This window comes from Aulonocara stuartgranti, assembly GCF_965226115.1.
Source record: "Aulonocara stuartgranti genome assembly, chromosome: 18".
Classification (NCBI taxonomy): Eukaryota; Metazoa; Chordata; class Actinopteri; order Cichliformes; family Cichlidae; genus Aulonocara; species Aulonocara stuartgranti.
Genome location: NC_138954.1, coordinates 8,084,609 through 8,090,269, shown reverse-complemented (window position 1 = coordinate 8,090,269; position 5,661 = coordinate 8,084,609). Strand labels below are relative to the sequence as shown.

The window sequence follows — 5,661 nt, the reverse complement described above, 5'->3', positions numbered from 1 at the left end:
CCCTCTGTGTTCTGTCATTTGACTCTTGTGAATGTGGAGATGGGTTTCACGTGCCTGTTTCTCTTTTACGTACATACACTGGTCGACTACTTTTTTTTTTTTTTTTGGTTTGTGGCTTTGTTCTGAGAACTCTCCTGGAATTAGAGATGGGGTCTTCTTTCATGCTTTAACACAGTCACTTCAAGCAAATCCAGGTACATATAAAATATTTCCCCAGTCTTAAGTGGAGGGATTTGCCACTGAGTGGCATCAGCCCACTAGATGGTTTTACAAAGTGTGAAAATTGCTGTGAGGAAAGCTGCAGTTAGCTAACACAGAAAGACAGCAACTCACACCTACAGCCATTTTAGAATCACCAATAAATCCAATTTACAGTCATGGCAAAAAGAAAGTACACCCTCTGTCAGTTCAGGTTTTACATATAATTAAAGAAGGGCGTAAAATTTGGTGAATACGACCTCAGATGAATGAAATACATGACGTATTGCATGAAGATGAAGCCAAAGTGCAGAAGCAGTACACCTTACTGCTTCATCGTGAATTAAGAGGACAAGTAGCATGTGATCATTTGCAAGTGTGAGCGCCTTGACTAAAGCAAAGGTCTTGGCAGTTTGCTGGTCTGAAGCATTTAGGTGTGTGTAAACACAAGGCCAAGGAGGAGAGGGACCAGCAGTGGTCTTAGAGAAGCAACTTGCTGCCCATTATATTTAAGAACTGACAGGGGATATACTTGCTGTCCTGATGACTGAACCCATCTTTGAAAAGTTTGCAAACACAGAAAAGTGCCAGTCGGCTGGTGGATTCAAACCTGTGTGCAGTGTGTCGCCCAGCACAACAACTAAAACAAGTGAAAATATAGGACATTTTCTCAGTATGCCGGGGATGTCCCAGCCACAGTGGGACACCTGATTCCCCCAGACTCAGGATGTTAAAGTTGTAAATAGTAAAATTCTATTGTTTCTTGGCCATTGATCAGTGGTCATGACAGTCTGCATGTTAATGATCATGAAACTGACCTCATGACCCCATTGTTAATCAGTGGTGCTAGGTTTGGTCTTTATGCAAATGTACTGTTTATAAAGTTGGGGAAACCTGCAGTCGGCTGAGACTGAAGAAGTCACTGTGATGAGTAATGAAACCTTTCTCCCACTGAAAACACAATGTCCAGATCAGCAGAATCAACTTTCTGCGATACTGTATCTTTACAAAACCTTTGCAGTTTTTGTGCTTTTGTAGAGCCGCTGTGATCCATGCATACTAACAAACCTGTAATAACTCCTGAGGGAATACTGATGCTTTTTTCTTTTTAAATAGATGGTTCATTAAAGGCTCATTTGAAGTAAAATCTTGGCCAAATATGCCTCATAAACATCAATGACTTTGATTTCTGTTGTTGCCTCAAGCCATGGGTGTCAAACATGCAGCCTGGGGTCCAAAATGGCCCACTAAAGGGTTCAAACTGGCCAACTGGATGAGTTTGTCTTTATAGTGTTTATAAAAATAAGACAAAGTTAAAAGTAGTGTAAAACTTTTGATGTAGAACAGTGCAGCTTTTGGTCCCATTTGTAGATGGTCTGTGAATTGTAACACACAGGGAAAGGAATGGGCATTTTGTAAACCGTAAAATGATAGTTGATTGATTGTTCATTTGCTGGTCACTCACTTGACAGCACATTGGGCTGATTAGCACATTGTATGTGTGCCATGAACTAAAAAAAAATTTTTCGTTTTAAAAGCAGACACAATTACGCACAATGTATTTGCAGTTCGCGGTCATCACCGCCAGGTTGCGCTAAATCCCCTTTTGTGTCCGGAACACCTGAAAGTTCGAACCATGTGTATAACTCACAAACAAGAGAAGAGGTCTCACTACGATAGCTAGTGATTAGTCATTAGCCACTTACAACTACAGCATTGCCTGATAAAATAGTGCTAAGTTTAATTATTTTGTTAAATGTGCATGTACAAGACCGGTGACTATGGTAACTTACAATTAGTTAAACCGGAAAGTTTTATTTTTGTGTTTTCCGGAAAATATATAGAATAGCACGTCTTGTCTGCATAGACGATCTTTGCTTGAAGGTAGTTGCGAAGTTCTCGGGGCAAGCGACTCCACGGGAGCGAGCACTGCTGTAGATTACACACCGGCTAGGGAAGAGCAGGACGGACTGGAACGCCGCTCTCCGACAAACCTGACAAGTAGGGAAATAGTTTCACACGGTGGCCGGTCGACGGGGAAGTTTACTGGGAGTTTAACTACACCCGGGAGCACCGTCGTGTCGGTGTGTTCCCCCCTGGGAGCCAGCGGAGGAGGTAGGTGAAGGTGCGTATCTGTGCCTCAGTGCGGGACACTGAGGAATGCTGTAGCCCTGAAAGCTAATTAGCTAGCTAACGTTAGAGGGCAGATTAAAGCAAGACCGAGGAGACCTGCGAGCTGAAACTGAGAGTTAAGACCACAAAACGTGACGTTAAGGTGAAGGTTAAAGCTCTGAACCCACAAAAGAGCCCAAAGCTACTTTCAGACCTAATATATATTAAAAAAAAAATCGGAGAAACTTGAATCCTTTTGGGAATACCTTCTAAATTAGCGTTAAGAAAGCGCAGAAATCAGTGTTTACTTTTCTAAGGAGTGTCTTAAACAGATGTGTTATAGTACTTTTTGACTGGCAGGGTTAACCTTATTACCTGAGAGCAGTGAAATGGATCTGCCATAGAGCAGAAATCCTCCCGCTCACACTTTTTTAAATATATGAAATAGTGATAAATGGCTTTTTAAAGTTGATCTGATCCTCGTGGTTTGAAAGCTGCCGTTTAAATCACAGTAGAGCCTATAATCATCACCTCAACGACACAGTCCTATCATGAATTATAATGAAGAACCTTTAATTGTTTCAAAAATGTTCATTCTCTTAAGTTTTGAGGTGATTTAGAAGCAGATGTGTCTATGCCATTAATGAAAGTCTTTCTGACCTTAAAACTAAACCTGTACTTTTTAAAGGGCATAAGTGAGTGTCAGTTGAGCAAGTAGTTAGTTATTTGAGAGTTTGGATACTCTCCCCCAAATCTGCCATTTATGAAAATAAAGCAATATTTGTTTATGAAGTGAAAAAGCAACCAATTTAAAGAGACTGTTAAAGCAGTTTTACTGTTTTTATTTACTTTATTTTTGTAATGATGGGCTTGAGAAAACCTTGCTGGTGACAGAGCTTCACGTGGTGAACAGAAGAGAGATTTTCTATAAAACCTCTTGGTCTTATTGTGGCCAGCATGCCTTTAACATGTTCTTTATTTGTGTTTTGCTTAAAATGTGTACTCTGATTTCTTTCTTTCTCGATTGAGGGAGCTGCAGCTGGCCGTAGTTGGTCGAAGTGGTTCAGGCTGTGGCTTTAACAGTGATAGGGTGGGGGGATGCCGTGGGGAGCTGATTTTGATTTCTCTAGAAGAAAATTATGGTGAGAGCCAGTGTCAAAGTAGGACAGCCAGTGCTGGATCCAGGCTGTTTGAGGCAGCTTGGGCCTATATTTGGTGGCTTCTTTGTGCACGGGGCACAGTGCACTGCTTCTGCTTGTTACAAATAGATACATCGAGAATTAGTTTTACACATTAAAGGGTCTATTTTATGTCCTCACTTTTCCCCCACTCTGAAACTATTCTGACTTTTGTTTGTGAGCTGTTTGCTGGTAACTGTGTTTTTTCTGCTCCAAACAAGTGAAAAGCAAAATATAGATATGGGCAGTATAAACATAACATTGACACATAAATCTGGACACAAACAATTGCTTATTTGATAGAATTATGGTTCATTTGGAGATGTGTTTGTGGTCCTCTGGTGAATGTAAAGCCAATATTTTTGGTTCCTACCGACTCCTGAGGGAAATGTTTGGCTCTGTAGCGAATAACATTTTTACTACTTTTTGTTCCACTGGGTTGCTTTGTGTGTCTGTGAGTTTGTTTTTCTTTTTGTGTTTTGTGGTTGTTTTTTTTTTTTTTTTTTTTTTTTTTTTGCTGTTTTAGGGGGGTTTTTTTAAGCTGTTTGCAGTGGCTTGAAATGGGACATTTAAGAGCCAGAAAGCTAAACAAAGAGCTTGACAACTAAGAGGAACCACATACATCATTTAGATGATAATTTAGATGATTAAAAAAAAAACATGGTCGCAGTAAAGATTTACCAAGGGTCAAACTGAACCCAAATCCCTCTAAAATATCCAAACTGCTAAAGCTTTGCTTTTAGCTTCTTCTTTGCTAACTTACCTCTCCATTTTGCAACCATCGTTCTGCAGCTAACAACACAGAATTTAATTCAATAGATGGATTCTTTAAATAAGCTCATTGTTACCAGTCTAACTTTGTGAGATGGGATCAGACTGATATTGGATCCAAATATCTGATATGTGGTGCATCCCTGATTATCACCATGTTTTTAAGAGTATTAGCTATGTGTCTCTTCTAGTGGTGAAGTGGGTCTGGACATAAATGTAAATACCCATACCCCATTTTAACAAACTGTGCCTGTAAACAGGCAATCAGGACGTCTATAAGGTTGCAGTGTCACAGATATGCGGTCACTGCCCTTAGCCTTGGTCTTGCCAAAGAGACTGACCATCCAACCTTGAGCAACTTCCTCCATGTCCACCCATTATTTCCATCATCACAGCCTCTTTTGCTAGCTGTTGTTGGCAGCAAGAGCAAACACACGCATGTGCTCTTGACATCTGAACAGTGAATGACCCAGTGGAAAATAATTAGTGCTTTTCGAGACTCATGCTAATGTTCTGTTACATCTGATCGGCGCCCACAGGCCAGAGTGATTTGCGCTTTGTGTTACAAAGTTGGATAGTTCTAATAGATGTGACCAAAGTTTCTAATAATGAGGTCAGCTTGTACTACCTAAGAGCCAAAAGCTCGCATTTCAGACGGCTCTAAAAACTCTGAAGTTTTTTTTTCTCTCCTTGGCTCTGAATGATGTCAGTGAGAGCAGATATCTGTGATCTGACATCCCACCCACCTGCTGTTCACACCTTCCGTACTGTGGGGCCACCAGTTGTAATAAAAATACAGATTAAGATGAGGCAGATCACATCCCAGCAAACTAAATGTGGAGCAAAGAGTATGCTTGCATGAGACAAGTAACTGATGCTGAGAGTTCATTGGCAGTTTTTATATCATGCAGAAATGTGGATGATTCGTACGCATTTGTAACCCTTTCGATACATACAAGTGTAAATGACCCCCGTGTGGGGGTTGTGAGACAAATTTCATGCTGCCAGCTTTGCAGATCCACAAATGTAAGCTGTGTCCATCATCTGGGCTTCCTCCGTATTCCTTCCTTAATGTTAGCCTGCTGTTATTGTACAATGGTAAAATTAACATCAACACAACCACAGTGTTTCCACATCTGCAGCTGAGCACTCACTGACTTTCCCCAGCAGAAAAACGTTTCAGGATGCAGCAGCAGCTTATTTGATTCATCGACGCACGTGCTTGTGAGTCCTCAAACATTACACACAAATCACTGCACACATTTGTTAATCTTAGTGTACGCTGGTGGATAATGTCATATGCATTTGTAACCCTTATGAGACATATTTCTCTCCATATTATATATCCAACTTAAAAACCACAAACAAGATGGTTTGTTATAATCAGTATTGTTTTATTTTA

The 5,661-nt window shown here is 40.5% G+C and overlaps 1 protein-coding gene across 6 annotated transcripts in view; it reads left to right on the top strand.

The window, feature by feature from the left end:
- The first annotated feature begins 1,887 nt into the window (after nucleotides 1–1,887).
- LOC309693459 (rho GTPase-activating protein 12-like) overlaps nucleotides 1,888–5,661 on the top strand; it is a 60,473-nt gene continuing 56,699 nt past the window's right edge. For 2 of the 6 annotated variants that reach the window (XM_082512673.1, XM_082512672.1), the window contains exon 1: nucleotides 1,892–2,323. The gene's annotated coding sequence lies outside the window, so the exon portion shown is untranslated. Of the gene's footprint in view, nucleotides 2,324–5,661 lie in introns of all 6 variants that reach the window. The other 4 variants (XM_082512674.1, XM_082512671.1, XM_082512670.1 and 1 more) reach the window with 3 other exon arrangements.